At 40.1% G+C, this 20,244-nt stretch overlaps 1 pseudogene; it reads left to right on the top strand.

Moving 5' to 3' along the window:
• The first annotated feature begins 2,959 nt into the window (after positions 1 to 2,959).
• LOC133773789 (small ribosomal subunit protein eS12-like) lies at positions 2,960 to 19,998 on the top strand (annotated as a pseudogene).
• Positions 19,999 to 20,244: the final 246 nt, after the last annotated feature.

The following is a 20,244-nucleotide window of genomic DNA, read 5'->3' on the forward strand; positions in this document are numbered from 1 at the left end:
GTCTCTCTGTCTCTCACTGTCCACTCGGCCTGTCAAAAAATTTAAAAAAAAAAAGGACCAGTCTTAGTGGATTATGGTCCAACTCCAACGACCTCATTTAATCTTCATTACTTCTTTTTAAATCCCTAAATGCAAATACAGTCACATTGAGACACTAGAGGTTAGGACTTCAGCAATTCAGCCCATAAAAAAAAAAAATGGGTCATCTACAAAAAGATGCATGACATGCAGAATGATGGCAGAATGCAGGGTAGAGATGCAGAGGGTAAATGAGGTGTCAAACTTCGGTGATTAAGGCAACTAATCAGTCGTCTTCTGTTCTGCAGAGGCTGTCTTCCTGCAAATTATTTAGGATTTCAAACAATTTTTTGCAGCAGTTTTTGGTAGAACCATAACCCATGTTGATGTTTTTGTCTTTTGCCAAAAGACAGAGTTTATGGCTTGAATAACTCTAACCTTTTGGATACTGGTGTGATTCCCTCATTGACTGTGCAGCTGGAGATCTGACCGATGAGAAGAGCTCTTGGACACGTCCCCATATCTCAGATGGAAAATTAATGAACTCACTGTCATCCCATGGCTAAATTCTTTGAAGTACTGAACATAGAGATGGGGGGAAAAAAAAGCCATTGCTCTGGCATTGTGGTGCAGTGGGCTGAAGTTGCTGCCAACAAAGCCACCATTCATATGGGTGCTGCTTCAAGTCCTGGCTGCTCCACTTGTGAGCGAGCTTCCTACCAATGCACCTGGGAAAGCACTGGAAGATGGCCAAACTACCTGGGTCCCTGCCACCCTCATGGGATACCTGGATGAAGCTCCTGGCTCCCGGCTTTGGCCTGGCTCAGCCGCAGCCATTGTGGCTATTTGGTAAGTCAATCAGTGGATGGAAGACCTCTCTGTGTCTAACTCTGCCTTTCAAATAAAAATAAATAAACCTGTTTTAAAAAGTCACAATTTACAATACACAATGTTAGAACTGTTAAGACTTTCCTATTGCTTCATTGTTTGTCATTATAAAAATAATTGTATTTATCAAACAAAACATTGTACCAGGCACTGTGCCTTGTGCTATATACATGCATTATCTCATTTAATATTTACAGCAACCTAAAATCGATAAAGACAGATTAAATAACTTACTCAGTGTCACCCAGTTGGCAAGTGGCAAGTCTATACCATGCTCAACTACAGTTCTGATTATGGGTATTGAAACTCACTAGATGCAGTGACCTACCACCAAAGCTATTTCCTGCCAGGGTGCTTATGAATTTATATAGAAAGCGGTTTTCGTTATTCCAAGCCCTGGGTCAGTTCAACCAGGATCGGTGGGGAAACATTTAGCTTTTTAACCTTTCATCTTAGCTGGCCTAAAATAGGAAAGAAAGATCATTTAAGCTAAATTGTTTTTCTCAATCTACTTTGTTTGGTTTCCGGAAATGGGTAAATTCTTCACAGGTTTTAGGGGTAAATTATCTGAAGATTTTAGCTCTCAGCATGAGATAATGTGAGGTTTTGCCTTTTGTCAATATTCTACAGACATTTTAGGGGCTCCTAATTACATGCCATTTTAGTGTGGGATTTTCACTTTTTTAATATACTTGTTTATACTATCTACCATCTCAGAAAATCACTCAAGTCATTGACAATTTGGTGTTTGAAACTACACTGGGAGAGACATTAACATCAAGTCTTAATGAGAATCCAGTCACCTGATTTTTAAGTAGGTTTTTTCCTCTTTATGGACACATTGGGCTTTGGAGTTTTGATGTAGGAAGCATTAGGGCACAACACACAGGATAATTTCTTGCTATGAAAATCTGTCCCTATAACACACACTCTGCTCAACTGGGCCTCAAATTAATAATCAAATTCATGAGACACAAAAGACTTCACCTAACTCCATATTTCCTTGATTTAAAGAAAGAATCGGTACAAGTAATAGCACAGCATGCAAAGTAACAAAATAATAGAGGTCTCACAACTCCTAAATACAGTTTGCAATGTCCTGAGCCCCACATTCTTGGAACATGCATGACAATGATCACACATGAAGCTGACACAGATCTTCTCAGCTCAAAGATGCACCATCTTGGGGCCAGCATTGTGGCATAGCGGGTAAAGCCACCACTGCAGTGCCAGCATCCCATGTGGGTGCCGATTCGAGACCTGGCTGTTCCACTTCTGATCCAGCTCTCTGCTATGGCCTGGGAAAGCAATAGAAGATGGCCCAAGTCCTTGGGCCCCTGCATCCTTGTGGGAGACCTGGAAGAAGCTCCTGGCTCCTGGCTTCAGATCGGTGCAGCTCCGGATGTTGTGGTCATCTGGAGAGTGAACCATTGGATGGAAGACCTCTCTCTCTCTCTCTCTCTCTCTGTCTCTCTCTCTCTCTGTCTCTCTCTCTCTCTCTGCCTCTCCTTCTCTCTATATACAACTCTTTCAAATAAATAAATAAATCTTTTTTTAAAAAAATAACTCAACTTTTTGTTTTTGTTTATTTTATTTTATTTTTTTTGACAGACATAATTAGTGAAAGAGAGAGACAGGGAGAAAGGTCTTCCTTCCATTGGTTCACCCCCCAAATGGCTGCTGTGGCTGGTGATGCACAGATCCTAAGCCAGGAGCCAGGTGCTTCCTCCTGGTCTCCCATGGGTGCAGGGCCCAAGCACCTGGGCCATCCTCCACTGCCCTCCCGAACCACAGCAGAGAGCTGGACTGGAAGAGGAGCAACCAGGACAGAATCTGGCCCCCGACCTGGACTAGAACCCATGGTGCCAGCGCTGCAGGTGGAGGACTAGGCCAGTGAGCCATGGCGCCAGCCATGGTTGTAATCCTTATCAATAAAGAAGATGCACCGGGTTAGTCTGGCAGCACTTTGCAGAGGAACAGTTCCCATGTCCTGTCTCTCCTTTCACTTTCACACCCCAACATCTGGTGCCCAAACAAGGACCCTTGGCACAACATGCAAGGGGTGGCTCACGACACCTGGCAAGGGTACAGAATCATTGCTCATCTCTTCAAGATCCTGGTGAGTCATTAAGATGCGGAATTCCCTGTACCTGGTGCAATGGAAACATAAAGCTGGGCTGCTTTATCTCCTTCAGATAGAGGGACACTCTTTACCAGAAAAGGCAATTGGGTGCTTGCTGTGAAAAATTAGTAGTTGCTACCCTTGGTACCCTGATGAAGGCACTTTAAACGTAATTGTTGGGGCCAGCACTGTGGTGTAGACCCCTCAACTTTTATACCTAGCTTGCAGTGCAGTTCCCCAGAAGCTCGAACTCTTGCCCATTTTCTGGGTGCAGTCGCATCTCATCAATACTGGTTGCTCATTGCTTGATAAATGATCTCAACAATAAGATACAGGTGTTAGGTTTGCTGTGTAGTAGGACTTCATTTATTTTAGCTCTGCTTATGGACTCCTAACAGTTTACTGCATTGTGTTAGTGGCAAATTCTCAGGCACTCTATGGCAAAAGGGACAAAGGAGTTGTTAACCCTTTCTTTCAGTCTGCAAGGCAACTATAAAAACAAACTTCAGGAGTGGGTGTTTGGCACAATAGTTAATCTACCACTTGGAACACCTGCATCTCATATCAGAGTGCCTTATTCAAGTCCAGGCTCCTCTGCTTCCAACTCTAGCTTCCTGCTAATGTGTACTCGGGGCAGCAACAGGTAATGGCTCAAGTACTTTGGTCTCTACCACCCATGTTTGAGGCCTGGATAGAGTTCCAGGATCCTGGTTTCAGTCTGGTTCAGGTCCATTGAAAGCATTTGAGAAGTGAACCAGATGAGAGATCTCTGTTTCTATATCTCTGGTTACAAATTTTTAAAAAATGAAAATAAACAAAAATTTAAAATAAAATAAGCTGCAGAAACCCAAAAGTACATCTAATTTACATGAAGAACTTTTCAGTTTTCAACAGACATATCTTTTTTGGTGTTGTTGGTAAATGTTTATTTATTTATTTGGAAAGCAGAGTCACAGAGAGACAGAGGCAGAGAGAGAGAAAGAGAGGTCTTTCATCCGCTAGTTCACTTCCCAAATGACCACAATGGCTGGAGGTGGGCAAGTCTGAAGCCAGTAACCTGGAACTACGTCTAGGTCTCCCACGTGGATGCAGGGGTCCAAGCACTTGGGCCATCTTCCACTGATTTCCCAGGCCACAAGCAGAAAGCTCGTTTGGAAGACCAGTAGGCAGGATTAGAACTGGTGCCCATATGGGCTGCCAGCACTGCTGGCAGCGGCTTTACCCACTACACCACAGCACAAGCCCCCAGACATACCTTTTAAAAAACAGAGGGGGATAGGAATTGTGATACAGCAGGTAATTCTCTTTCTCTCTCTCTCTTTCTCTTACTCTCTGTGTAACTCTGCCTGTCAAATAAATTACTTCTTTAAAAAACTTAGAGAGGAATTTCAGTTCCTGATATTGTTTTCTTTTCTACAAAGAAACATATGTATTGACTCTCTAACCCCAAATATTATTCCAGATTGCTTAGTGTTTTATCAAACTAACTTTTAGCAATCTAGTAAATAGAATAACATTTAAGGGAATCTAATTGATCAGGAAAATCTATCAAAAATTAGACACATACATTCACTGATAATTCATTTCTGCTATTTTGTGAATATTATACAAAGGATTATATTGCCTATGATATAGATATAAATACATACACCACCAAAATATTTTTTAAATTCTTTAGGAAAACTTTATTATGCCTTTAAAATCCTTAGTATTTTGACACATATTGCTAAATAAAACTGTTTTAATTTAAGCTAAGAAAACTAATTGGTATTAGATACTAAAAGTTCTTGTAAGTTGTTGAAAGTGTTAGTTCTGGGAATAGCATTTTTATATTTTTCATATTGATTTGCCTTTGAGACAAACTGCAACAAGAAAGCAGGTGATAAGCCTTTGTTAATGCCTCTGGGAGAATATGCTGTAGCTACAGACTACTGTTGATAAACAGATTTTGAATTAATTAGTTCTGCATAATTATGTGAACCATCAAGTCTCAAAAATCAAATGCAACTGGTCTTCTATTGCTTTATATATAAAGAAGAAATGGAAAAAATATCATTTTAAAATGTACATCTTAACGGCAAAGGAAGACCTTTTTCTCTGTCTCTCTCTCTCACTGTCCACTCTGCCTGTCAAAAATAAAAATAAATTTTAAAAAATGTGCATCTTTTAGAGGATAGAATTAATTTTAAAGCAATAATTGAAATTTTTAAGTGGTATATTCTCAAAGTGCATTAAATATCTAAGATTTATAAAATGAAATAAGGGATTTGCTTTTTATAAATTGTTACCATTAGTGATAGAACTAGGACTCAAGGGTGCTGCTATTCCTCCTTCATATTTCCCAGAAATTGTATTTTGTTACCAGAAAATGCCAGAGTAAAAGATGTTAAGAAAAATAGCCTGATGCTCAAAGGGCAGAGCTTTTAGTAACATACTTTAAAGAATTTTGCCCACACATTCACAATAACAATGACAACAAAAATTAAAGAAAGCAGAGGGACTGGTGTGGTGGGGCAGCAGGTTAAAGTGCCACATTGAGACATGACCAGAATCCTATCTCAACGCCGGTTCTAATCCTACTTCCACTTCCCATCTAGCTCCCTGTCAATACACCTGGGAAAGCAGCAGAAGATGGCCCAAGTGATTGGTCCCTACACCTGCATGAGAGACCCAGATGGATTTCCAGGCTCCTGGCTTCAGCCTAGCTAAGCCTCAGCTATTGCAGCCATTCGGGGAATGAACCAGCAGATGGTTCTCTTTTTCACTCTGTCTCTCCCACTCTCTCTGTAATGTTGCCCTTCAAATAAATAAATAAGTAAATCTTCAAAAAAAATTCAATTTTGGTTGAGATACTACTTATTACTGATGCAAATACATGTGCAAATATACAAATATTTAATATAACATAATCAAAAGTTCAATTCGATTTGGGGCATAATTTGTCAATTTTTTAAAAAATTATCTAGGAGAATAAACATAAAGACAAGTAAAGTATTCCAACGAAAATTTATGTGGAGCATTTTTCCCTTTTGGAAACTGGTATATATTATAAAGTTATGATAATTAGCAAAAAGTGACAGTGGCTAATTTAAGAATAGGTATAAGATCAATGAAACAGACTAAATGGCCTAAAGACAGCCTGCTGCAATTTAAAATTTACCCTAAGGACATAGTCCAAGGTTTCTGCCCCAAAATATTTGTTTTAATATTTTCTTATAATAAAAATCTTTAGAAATCTCTGAAATAGATTTCTGCCACTTATGTGGACCCAGCATTTGAAAGCATAGCTTTGAAAAATAAGTAATTGTATAAGAAAAATATATCAATATTAACTGAAAAATACATGACCCATGGTTATGTATATGCTAATCTATTTTTGTATGTATATATTTTATTGATTTATTTTTTAAAGATTTAAAGGAAATACATCAAAGTAGTAAAATTTGTTAGCTGTGGCAGGCATTTGATCTAATAATTAAGACACACTGGTTAAGGGGCCAGTATCATGGTGCGGTTGGACTGCAATGCCAGCAACCTATATGAGCACCAGTTTGAGTCCTGGCTGTACCACTTCCAACCCAGCTTCCTGCTAATGCACCTGGGGAAGCAGCATAAGATGGCTCAAGTACTTGGACCCCTGCCACCCATGTGGGGAGACCTGCAGGGAGTTCCAAGCCATTTCAGGCATTTGGGGAGTAAACCAGCAGATGGTTTACTTCCTCTCTCTGTCTCTCCCTCTCTCTGTGTAATGCTGCCTTTCAATAAATAAATAAAATAAATCATTAAAAAAAGGCACTGGTTAAGATGCCTATACCTAGGTCCAAAGCCTGGATCAGGCTCCTGTTTTCAGCTTCCTGTCAATGCAGATCCTGGAGGAAGCAGCAAAGTAACTAGATTTCTGCCACTTATGTGGGAGAATTGGATTTTGTTCCATCTCCTGGCCACAGCTCTGGCTCAGCCCTGGTCATTGCACATTGCAGGATCTAGGCTTCAGCAGATGGGAACTCACTCTCATTCTCCTCTCTTCTCTTCTTTCTCTTCTCTCCTCTCTCCTCTCCTCTCCTCTCCTCCCCTCTCCTTTCCTCTCCTCTCTTCTCTCCCTCTCTCTCTCTCTCTCTCTCTGCTTCTCAAAAAATAATTTTTCAAAATAACCTACAATTAGTTATATGTATATAACAGGACTATGTTACTTTTTACTTTACTTTTTACATTTGCTTGTATTTTCCAATTTTCCTAAAATTGTTGGCATCTAAGAGAATTTTTATCTGCCTTTACCTCTATAAAAGAAACACACAAAACATTTAAAACAGGTTTATTTTATTTTTATACTTAATTTATGAGTTTTTGTTATCTCAAATTCCAAAAAATCAAGTGTCACATTTCCTTTGGGTACTGCATGAATCATAAACAACTGAATACGAGTATTTTTTTAAAGATTTATTTATTTATTTGACAGGTAGAGTTACAGACAGTGAGAGAGACAGAGAGAAAGGTCTTCCTTCCATTGGCTCACTCCCCAAATGGCCGCCACGGACGGAGCTGCGCCAATCTGAAGCCAAGAGCCAGGTGCTTGGGTCATCCTCCACTGCTATCCCAGGCCATAGCAGAGAGCTGGACTGGAAGAGGAGCAACCGGGACTAGAACCAGTGCCCATATGGGATGCTGGGGCTACAGGCAGAGGATTAACCTAGTGAGCCACGGAGCCAGCCCCTGAATAAGAGTACTATAAAAAAGATACATGCCAAGGTAAGGCAATAATAACTTGCTGTAGAATGACAAATGCTCTAAACAGCACCCTGGCCTCAGAATCAGCCCTTAAGGCATTCTGGTATGGCTGAAAATCCCACAAGATCATTTCAGACATGGAAGGCCAAGGCATTGTGACAAAAAAATATATTATATATATATATATATATATATATATATATATATCCTATACGAAGGATCTCTGTGAGTGAGACCCCAGGGAAAAGAAGGGGCCATCAAAGAAGGATGAATTTTTCTCTGAAGGGAGGAAAGAACTTCCACTTTGCTTATGGCCTTATCTAAATACTGATGGAGTTTGTGGACTCAAAAGGCTTCCATAGCCTAGGCAGCTCATGTCAAGAGCCATTTGGGTGATCACTGACATCATACATAAGAGAGTTAATTGTTAAATTAATAACAGGAGTCACTGTGCACCTACTCCCCATGCAGGACCTCTGTCCTTAATGAGAAGGAGTCAGGTTGTGGCATCAGACAGGATGGCACATCCAGGAAATTAGTGAGCATCGAGGCTGGAGATTTAAGCAGGATAGAGATTGCATAAAGCCTTAAAGGCCATACTAAGGACCTTTTATTTCATCCTGAAGGCAAGAGGACTCCAATAAAGGGGTACAAATAAAGAAATTAACATCATCCAGTTTCTTTCTTTCTTTTTTTTTTTTTTTTTTGACAGGCAGAGTGGACAGTGAGAGAGAGAGACAGAGAGAAAGGTCTTCCTTTTGCCGTTGGTTCACCCTCCAATGGCCGCCACGGCTGGCGCGCTGCAGCCAGCGCACCGCGCTGATCTGATGGCGGGAGCCAGGTGCTTCTCCTGGTCTCCCATGGGGTGCAGGGCCCAAGGACTTGGGCCATCCTCCACTGCACTCCCTGGCCACAGCAGAGAGCTGGACTGGAAGAGGGGCAACCGGGACAGAATCCGGCACCCCGACCGGGACTAGAACCCAGTGTGCCGGCGCGGTAAGGCAGAGGATTAGCCTGTTGAGCCACGGCGCCGGCCCAGTTTCCTTTTTTTGAGTATTCACTCTATCTGCAGATTGGAGAATGGATTGTAGGGGGTCAAGCCTAGATTTAGGGAACTCGTAGCTGTTTTCACAGTAATACACACCAGAAATCCACAAATTACAGAATGGTTCAAATCTATGACTAAGGCAACTAAATGAATACTAGTACTATATACAGAATATAATTTGAGACATTGGGAGTTTGAAGTGCTTAAGGGACGTCAACATGGTAATGTGCAGAAAAATAGAGCTATTTGAGGTAGATTCTTATATTACCAACATTATTAAATTAAATACCACCATGAAAATCTCAGCAATAGTAATGATTGCCAGATTATCCAAGCATTTTTTCTTTCTAGCCCTAACATGATTTGAGTGATACAATGAGAAAAAGTCATAGCAAACTGGTTTACATGTTGACAATTTAAACTAATAGATATTTTTAGATGTTGTGTAAGAAAAGAGCTCTGGGCTAAAAATGATATTGACATTTAAAGGCTCTCTGTAAACTCCATAAATGTGTAGCCTCAGACACCAAGGCTAGTTGTTTAAAAATAAGGCTTAACATCTAAACTTAATACTTTTCCAACTTTGGTTCCTGTCTTAGGGCTCACACATCCCACTCCTCTACACTCTCTACACTTTCAATCTATTTACTTGTCCACATTGGACCCCAGAAGCCTCACTCCCACTGAGTTCAGGGTATTTGTGGCAAATCTAACCTTTTTAAAATGGTCCTTTATCCCTCTCTGCTCAAGATCCTCTGAATTGCAGAAAGTTCCGCTTGTAGCTTACAACTGAGACAAATGTTCCTCTGAAGAGCATGGATGTAAATCCTGTTGATGGTACACCCAAAATATATTTTCAATAATATGTTTTCTTTGCATATTTATGTTATAAAGGTTCATGGTAGAAATGTGGAAAATACAGAAAAGTATAAAAAGTAAAACTGAATCATAATGCTATCACTCAGAGGTAAAAATGGTTCTTGTTTTGTTATCTTTATAGTTTTCTTTCTCTGTCTAAAAATAATTAAAGTGTGTAAAGTGTGTTTTCCTACAAGTTTTGGATTACACCCTACAAAATATTTTATAAACATGATTTTTTGGTTTCCATTTATGATAACTATCTTTTGCTATCTTCAAATATGCTTCAAGAAAATTATTTTTAATGGCTGAATTATATTTCATCATGCTATTTAACAGAAATTGTATTTTACCAAGCAATCTCTCCTTTTGTAAACATTTAGGCAACTTCCAATTTTGTAAAATATAAACAAATGCTGAACATCCTTAAATAGAAATCTTTGTGACTACCTCATTATTTCCTTTGGAAAATTGCCAGAAGTTGACTTACTGAGTCAAAGGTTCTTAACATTTTTAAAGCTTTTGACGCATGTTGACAAAAACATAATGCCAGGAAGTCTTTACTGATTTACATTCTCACCATTATTTTGTTAACAATACCATCTAATTCAAAGTAAATATTGTTTTTGCCTCTCATAAATACTATAAGTCTTCTTTAATATTTTCATAGTTCCCAATCATCTGTTTGAAAGGCAGAGTGATAGTCTACAGCCATACCACCCTGAACGCGCCCGATCTCGTCTGAAAGGCAGAGTGATAGAGAGCAACGGGTTGAGCCAGGTAGAAGCCTAGAGCCAGGAAACCCATCAGAGTCCCCCATCAGGGTGGCAAGTACCAAGTACTTGGGCCTTTTTCTGCTGCCTCCTAGGCACATTAGAAGGAAGCTGGATCAGAAGCAGAGGCAGGACTCATATGGAATGTGGGCATTTCAAGTGGCAGTTTAACCCACTGTACCACAAAGTTTGTCCCCAACAATCCCTTTGGAGGGACATCTTTTGAGTTATGTTGGGTCTATCAAATCTTTCAGGAAAGTCTAGGACCTGGCAACACCAAAGGATGGCTGGAGGAGGGAAAATCTCTAGGGCCTCCTCGGTCTTAATCTCTTCTCTCACAATTATTTGATATGGACAATGAATCCAAGTACCTCCACCCCCAGTAGGCCTCACCCCTTGAGATTTTTGAAAGCTTTTGGCTTATACCCATTGAAATTCTAAGAGAAAGTATATCTGTTGAGCAAAATACCCCAGCTATGTTTGGTTGACAAACTTTATGTGACATAATTTTCTTCTGGAAAAAGAAAAGCATCAACAACACACTCATGTGTGATTCAATGAAGTCCCAAAATGTTTCACAAATAATAAATCACATTGAATATTGTTGGTTCCTGAAGATATCTTTATCCTAAATGACCTCCGCTTTGCCCAATATAAGCAGCAGATATTCAATCTCAAAGTATCTTGTGAACAAAGTACTACCACAAGGGTTAGAGGTGAAGGGCAGGCAAGCATCATCATAATGGGCCACCTAGACCAGGTCCCAAAGGTAACATGACCCTGGGATATTACTACATTCAAAGGTGTATTATTCAGCTCTTAAACCCAAATAGGGCACTGAACTCCAGAACACTAGTGCAAAATTAAAATTGATTGTTTTTACCTCATTAAAGAAGGTGAACTGCAGTGCTTTTACCTAAACTCAGTGAAGGATACAGGCAGTGATTCTCAGTCTTTGCTGTCCATTAGAATTACCTGAACAGCTTTTAAAACTTCCATAACCCTCACTGCATCCCTCACCAATTAAATCAGAATTCTGAAGAATAGAAACAGGCAACAGTGGTTTTATTTTTGTTTTTGTTTTGAAAGGCTTATTTATGTATTTGAAAGAGTTACAGACAGAGGGAGAGACAGGTCTTCCTTCCATTCACTGGTCCACTCCCTGAGTGGACACAACAGCCAGTGTTGAGTCGAGCAGAAGCCATGAGCCTGGAGTTTCATACAGGTCTTACACATAGGTGGCAGGGGCCCAAACACTTGGGCAATCTTCCACTGCTTTTCGCAGGCCGTTATCAGGGGGCTGGACTAGAAGTGGAGCAGCAGCTGGGACACAAGCCAGCACCCAAAGGGGATGATGTTGTTACAGGTATCAGCTTTACTCACTATGCCACAACACCAGCACCCAAATCAGTGTTTTTTAAGGTTTTTCCATGAGATTCCAATATGTAGCTAAGGCTGAGATACACTGATATAAGATTAAAACTCCAGTAGATACAATATACATTTGGGCTTATTGTGCTCATTTGACCAATACAGAGCCAGAAATTTTAGGAATTAATGAACTGACTACCTCAGAGAGACCCAAATCTTCTGGCTGGCTCTTACCTTTGTTAATGGGTGTTAGCTATAACGTCTGTCATACTTCAACCTGAATCTTCAGTTCCCTGCTTGGGAATCCTGTGGTTATCCCAGGGATCTGATAAACCTCCTAACATGTTTTGCATTTTTCTCAGCCTACTGCTAAACCACTCACCTCAGAATTCCTGAGAGGACCCAGAACCACTACTTCCCCTGAGAACCTAAAGTCAGCTAAGGTGGATGGATATAAATTGTCACAAATCTTTTGAGTTAAGTTGGGTCTATCAAGCCTTTCAGGAAAGTCTGGGACCCGGCAGCACCAAAGGATGGCTGGAGGAGGGAGAATCTCTAGGGCCTCCTCAATCTTCGTTTCTTCTCCTGCAATTATTTGATATGGACAATGAATATTTTCCCTATGTCTTTTGCACAGTGCCTTAAAAGCACGGCTTCAAAATGTGAGAATAATTCCCTTGTCAAAAAGGTAAGCACTGACTTGAGTCTTCTCATTTAGACAACTACACTTTATCCTTGGGCTGTTTTATATGTCATAGTACAAAACATGCTTCTTTGAGCTACCCTGTTAGGGCTTTTTCTCATGACCAACTTATAAATATCACTACGAATTCTGCACAAGTGGCCTCCCATATTCAAAGCCATAATTTTTAAATGTCGTGGGTTTTTTTTTAATGTAGAATGACTACAGTTACACCTACACACTTAGGAAATAGATAAATGTTGTCTGTGTGCTACAACTATGATGAGCATATTGAATATAATCATTGTCAAGCAAAATTTTCATGTGCAGTTACATACAACAGACTACCAAATGTGACCTTATATAACTCCCACTTTTCTTGTTGAATCATGACAACAACACAAGTAGTTAAAAACCATGGTTTAGTTTTATCTCTTTATCTCAGGAATAGGAATCTTGGCAAAAATATGTTTTACTTAAAGAACAAAAATTTCCCAAATTTGTAGTTCAAACTCAATAGCTCTTTCTCTCTGGTCTTTCATTATTCTCCTAGCTTTGTTTTCAGATTGAAGGGGCAACATATAGGTCTCTTCATCACTTAGGACTATATCTCATACATACTCTGAGTCATCTGCAATGTAAGACCACATTAGTCCAGTTCCTGACAACTTACCTAGTATGCCTCTGTGTTAAATTTCATTTTCTCTGGGACTACATGTGCTTCCATGGTTATGAGTCAATACAATTAGAGCTCAGTTCAGATCTCAACACGGAAAGAGGGTTTGCAGGGTTTGTTTACAAGTAACGATGCCATATGCTTCTCTAAGAAAAAATCATGCTAATTATAAAGGAAGAAATGAGATAAGAAAACATGGAACTGCTGCAGCCCTACTAAGTAAACAAGCAAGACATTTTCTGTGCAGTACCAAAATAAATTTGGTAAATCTATCCCCTTGTGCTTTCATGTCCAGCTAAATCTACACACAGCAGTGGTTAAAAAGAAAGAAAAAGATATCATCTGAGAGTTATGTATTATATATGTAGATTGATAAATTTCATATTTTAAAGCCAAACTGCCTCAAATTCTTGTTTGGTCCTCATATATTTATAAATTATAAAACTAGCTATTGAACCTCAAAAGCTATATACAATAACTTAGACTAAGTAATTGTAACAGACAAAGTAAAAGTAGATTTTTCTCATTTACTTTATGGTACTTGAACTTGCTGCTCTCTTCCAAGGTTTCATCTTCACACCAGCACTTTTTGCTGGTGGAAAATGTCAAGTGCAGTCATTTGTCTTCAAAATAACTGCTGGTGCTTGAAATCAATTCTGTGTTTTTCCCCCTTCTAGCTGGTTTGTGATTACAGATAAAGCTTTGCTTAAGAAAATAAATAAATAAAATAAACCATACAGCTTTTTCACCCAACACCGCATGGGCAGGAAGTGCTGGTATAGTGTGCTTTCCCTTACAGCAGTTTTCATTCCAGGACACCTTTCTCCATGTACATACTACCCAAGCCTTCCCTATCTTCAAACACAGGCATCCATTAGAACTTTGTTAACAAGAAAACTCAGAGTATATGACTAATTAACCACTTATAAATCAGTATACTCACAAGTTAGGATCTGTACTAGCAGTTTATAACAAGAGTCAGCTCCCAGCAATACCACAAAGTAGGCAAAAAAGGCAAGTAGAGGTGCCAGCACTGCAGCGCAGCAGGCTAATGCTCTGGCCTGAAGCACCAGCATCCCATATGGGCGCTGGTTCGAGACCTGGCTGCTCCACTTCCAATCCAATTCTCTGCTATGGCCTGGGAAAGCAGTAGAAGATGGCTCAAGTCCTTGGGCCCTTGCACCCACGTAGGAGACCTGGAAGAAGCTCCTGGTTCCTGGCTTCGGATCGGTGCAGCTCTGGCCATTGCGGCCAATTGGGGAGTGAACCATTGGATGGAAGACTCTCTCTCTCTCTCTCTCTCTCTCTCTCTGTGTGTGTGTGTGTGTGCGTGTAACTCTGATTTTCAAATAAATATTTTTTAAAAATTTTTTAAAAAGGCAAGTAGATATTTTGTCTCTGTTTTGTTGACAGAAATACGATAAGAAAAAGACAAGCAAGATAACTAGTACTTCAACAGTATTTTTTCACTTTGTGTTGCTATGTGGGGGCAAACTGTTGAAATCTTTACTTAATATATACTAAACTGATCTTCTGTATATAAAGAGAATTGAAAATGAATCTTGATGTGAATGGAAGGGGAGAGGGAGCGGGAAAGGGGAGGGTTGCGGGTGGGAGGGAAGTTATGGGGGGGGGGGAAGCCATTGTAATCCATAAGCTGTACTTTGGAAATTTATATTCATTAAATAAAAGTTTTAAAAAAAGAAAAAGACAAGCAAGGAACAAATGGCCCCTTGATAATGCAAAAACTTCTAGGGTAAGGGCCAACTCCACTCCTCATCATTTCAATCTAATATTACTAGAACTCAAAAGTGGTAAACACTTAACAGAATCATGGGGTCTCCCAGGACACATATAGCACTTCTCATCTCCTTAGGTCTCAATATTTTATCCAAGAAGGGGTCAGGAAGATGAACAATGTTGGAACCACTGAGCAATCTTACTTGATATGTAGCACAGATAAGCCTCAGCCTCAGGTCCTTTACCTTCAAAACAGCTCATTCTGTAGCAGCAGCATGATTCTTTCTCACCACTTATTTTCCTCAATCAAGAGGGAGGGCAAAACAGCTACCAAGCTCTCTCTACAACAAGATGGTAAATGTTTCAAAGAACAAATATATGTACTGTCTTTTTTTTGGCAAATTCAACACAAGTTCACAGAGTTTCCTGAACTGAAACTTTCAGAAGCCTTGTGACATGGTAGCAAATGAAGCACAAAAGTAGATCATTGTGACAAAACAAAATTTGATTTTATAAAACAGGAAGTCCCACAATACCATCTCAAATTAGGACACAGAATCCAAGCTCTGGGCTTCTTTAATCTTATGGAGACTTCACTGTACCCATACTTCACAATCTTCAAATCTGACTGGATTTTTGTAGTCAGAAGTCACTCTCCACAAAACTGTGTCCCACTCACCATAGAGTGGCTCTATAATTGTCTCTTTTATGGATGAAAAATGTTGTAGAAATAGAGAGGTCCAAAGGAGTTTGTTTGTTTTTTTTGTTTTGTTTTTGTTTTTTTTTACAGGTAGAGATATAGACAGTGAGAGAGAAAGGTCTTCCTTCCATTGGTTCAATCCCCAAATGGCTGCCATGGCCAGCGCTGTGCCAATCTGAAGCCAGGAGCCAGGTGCTTCTTCCTGGTCTCCCACGTAGGTACAGGGACCCAAGCACTTGGGCCATCCTCCATTGTCCTCCCGGGCCACAGCAGAGAGCTGGACTAGAAGAGGAGCAACCGGGACTAGAACCCAGCACCCATATGGGATGCTGGTGCCACAGGCGGAGGATTAACCAAGGGAGCCATGGTGCCAGCCCCCAAAGGAGCTTTTAAGCTCTACGTACACTCTAAGTTGTGCTTATATGTGCTATTTACTATTGTATTCCCTGTGCATACCAGTGTCTTGCATGCAGTAGATGTTTAATAAATGTGTTTGAATCAAGTAATTAATTAATGATTAATGTTTGAATCAATCAAATAATTAATTAATGCAATACCAAACAAAATACCAAAGACATTCTTCTAAGATCTAGAAAAAATGATGCTGAAATTCATATGGAAACATAGGAGACCTCGAATAGCTAAAGCAATCTTGTACAACAAAACCAAAGCCTGAGGCATCACAATACCAGATTTCAGGACATACTACAGGGAGTTATAATCAGAACAACCTGGTATAGATGTATAGACCAATGGAACAGAATAGAAATGGCAGAAATCAATCCAAGCATTTACAACCAATTTATATTTGACTAAGGAGCTAAAACCAATCCCTGGAGCAAGGACAGTCTCTTCAACAAATGGTGCTGGGAAAACTGGATTTCCACATGCAGAAGGATAAAGCAGGATCCCTTCCCTACACCATAAACAAAAATCCATTCGAAACAGATTAAAGACCTAAATCTATCATGTGATATCATCAAATTTTTAGAGAACATTGAGAAAACCCTGCAGGATATTGGTACAAAGAGTTCTTGGAAAAGACCACAGAGACACAGGCAATCAAAGCCAAAATTAACAAATGGGATTACATCAAATTCAGAAGCTTCTGTACTGCAAAAGAAACATTCAGGAAAGTGAAGAGGCAACCAACAGAATGGGAGAAATTATTTGCAAACTATGCAACTAATAAAGGATTACTATAAAGAGATCAAGAAACTCCACCACAACAAACAACCCACTTAAGAGACTGGCCAAAGACTTAAATAGACATTTTTCAAAAGAGGAAATTCAAATAGCCAATAGATACATGAAAAAATGTTCAGGATCACTAGCTGTCAGAGAAATGCAAATCAAAACTGCAATGAGGTTTCACCTCACTCTACTTAGATTGGCTTTCACACTGAAATCAACAAACAATAAAATCCTGGTGAGGATGTGGGGAAAAAGGTACCCTAATCCACTGTTGATGAGAATGTAAACTGGTAAAACCACTATGTAAGGGAGTTTGGAGATACCTCAGAAATCTGAATATAGACCTACCATATGACTCAGACATGCCACTCCTGGGAATTTATGCAAGGGAAATGAGATCAGCAAAGAAAAGAGTTATCTGTACCCCTACATTTATTACAGCTCAATTAACAATAGCTAAGACATGGAATCAACCTGAATGCCCGTCAACTGAAGACTGGATAAAGAAATTATGGGATATATACTCTATGGAATATAACAGCGGTTCAAAAAAATGAAATCTGGTCATTTGCAGCAAAATGGATGAATCTGGAAAGCATCATACTTAGTGAAATAAGCCAGTCCCAAAGGGTCAAATACTATATATGATCTGTGATAGTTAATAGAGAACCTAAAAGGAAATCTATAGAAATGAAATTGGCACTTTGAGAAACAATGACTTGAACAGCCCTTGTCTTCACTGTCAAGGACAGTTTTTTTTTTTTTCTCTTCTTCATACTATTTGCTGAATTCTTTACTTAACATAGAGTTAATCATATATATGTAAAGTCAATTGAAAATAGATCTCAGTAAAAAATAAGAGTGGGAATAAGAGAGGGAGGTGGAAGTTTGTAACTGTAAAGCTGTATAGTTCTACATACATTCCTACAGGCTTACTTCAAAGGGTATAGTTTAAAAACTTGCCACGGGACCCCAAATCCCATTAAGCTGGGTGGTAACAATGCCATCTTAAGTGTTAAAGTGACCATATTGTGTTAAGGTGATCATATAGATAGGATTAAGTGTTAAAGGGATCATATAAATAAGATAAAGTGTCTGGTAATAACAGATAGAATTAAAAAGGAGAGAAGGTTCCAACATGGGAAGCAAACTCATAGAATGACGATCACTTCAAATAGCACTCTGACCTCACAATCTGCCCTTAAGGCATTCTGGTCTGGCTGAAAAGCCCATGAGAGTATTTCAGGCATGGAAAGCCTAGACACTGTGGCAAAAAACATATCCTACATGAAGGATCTCTGTGAGAGAGACCCCAGTGGAAAGAAGGGGCCATCAAACAATGTACTTTTCTCTGAAGGGAGGAGAGAATTCCACTTTGCTTATTGCCTTGTCTAAATACTGAAGGAGATTGTGAATTCCAAAGGTGTCCATAGCCTTGGTAGTTTATGTCAAGAGCCTCAGGTGGTCACTGACGTCATAAATAAGAGCATTAATTGGTAAATTAACAACAGGAGTCAGTGTGTACTTACTCCCCATACAGGACCTCAGTCTTCAAAGAGTTGTATTATGAGAATTAACTGTAAAACTTGTTGGCAAACAGTTGTGTGTGTGTGTGTGTGCAAATTGTTGAAATCTTTACTTAGTATAGAGTTGGTCTTCTGAGTATAAAGTTTATTAAAAATTAATCTTAATGGAGAATGGGACTGGGAAAGGAAGAGGGAGGAGGGGGTGGGGTTGGAGTCAAGGTGGGAAGGAGGGTATGGTGGGAAGATTCACTATATTCATAAAGTTATACTTAAGAAATTTGTACTCATTAAATAAAAGGTTCCTTTCAGGGGGGAAAAAAGGAGGTTGTGCTGTATCACAGATAAGCCTGCCTACGTATACCTTCTGCAGTTTCTCTTTCCCATCCTTACTTCCAATGTTCCTCTGGACAATAAATATCTTGTACTGCACTTCTAGGAGCAGGGAAACCACATGAGGCAGTAAGATGGGGCGGGACATAGTATCAAGTCATAGCTAGGGAAGTCACTTGTGTGAAACAACCCACAAGCTATGTGCAAACAACTATTTGTTGAAGATCCTTACCAGACCAAGAATACAGAAATAGCCATACAGACTCAGCACAGACTATAGCCACTATTCTCCAGTGAGCAATGATGACCCTCCTACTCTCCAGTTCCTGGAAGTACAGTTGCCTCACCTTAGACATAATAACCTATTTCAAAGTCCTTTTCTACTGTTATTCTCCCCCTTCTACCAGCCCAGCTCACTCTCAGTGGCTTGTGGATACTGAATTGTTTTCTATTGGGTTATTCACCTTTTTACTGATTTGTAAGCATTTTTTATACATTAAAGAAATCAGTGCTCTTTCACTACCACTGCAGAATTGCACGGAGGCAGAGGCCTGGGTGCTTTCAAGATTCGGCTTCACCCACAACCCATCGCCATGACTGAGGAAGGCATTGCTGCTGAAATGGAATGGATGTTAATACTGCTTTTTGGCCGGCGCCGCGGCTCACTAGGCTAATCCTCCGCCTTGCGGCGCCGGCACACCGGGTTCTAGTCCAGGTCGGGGCACTGGTCCTGTCCCGGATGCCCCTCTTCCAGGCCAGCTCTCTGCTGTGGCCAGGGAGTGCAGTGGAGGATGGCCCAAGTGCTTGGGCCCTGCACCCCATGGGAGACCAGGATAAGCACCTGGCTCCTGCCATCGGATCAGCGCAGTGCGCTGGCCGTAGCGCGCCAACCGCGGCAGCCATTGGAGGGTGAACCAACGGCAAAGGAAGACCTTTCTCTCCGTCTCTCTCTCTCTCACTGTCCACTCTGCCTGTCAAAAAAAAAAAAAAAGAATACTGCTTTTCAAGAGGTGCTGAAGACCGCCCTCATTCACCATGGCCCAGCACGTGGAATTCGTGAAGCTGCCAAAGCCTTAGACAAGCGCCAAGCCCATCTCTGTGTGCTTGTATCTGTGATGAGCCTATGTGTGTAAAGCTGGTGGAGGCCCTTTGTGCTGAACACCGAGTCAATCTCATAAAGGTTGATGACAACACAAGAAACTTGGGGAATGGGCAGGCTTCTGTGAAACTGACTGGGAGTGGAAACCCCAGAAAGTGGCTGGTTGCAGTTGTGGAGTGGTTAAGGAACACGGCAAAGAATCTCAGGCCATGGACGTCATCGAAGAATACTTCAAATGCAAGAAATGAACAAATAAAAATCTGCCTCACACACACAAGAGAAATTAGTAATTTGCCTCATTTGTTGAAGTTATTTTTCTGAGTTTATCCCAACACTTTTAACAATGTGGTTTTTTTTTCTTCAGAAGGTTTATGTTCTTACTAGCCAAATATATGTCTTTTCCTTTGTGATTTCTAAGTTGTGTGTCATACTTAGACAAGTTTTTAAATTGATCATGTTTTTACCCAGCTTTTTTTATATAATTTCAGTTTTAC

This window comes from Lepus europaeus, chromosome 1 (genome assembly GCF_033115175.1).
Source record: "Lepus europaeus isolate LE1 chromosome 1, mLepTim1.pri, whole genome shotgun sequence".
Taxonomy (NCBI): domain Eukaryota; kingdom Metazoa; phylum Chordata; class Mammalia; order Lagomorpha; family Leporidae; genus Lepus; species Lepus europaeus.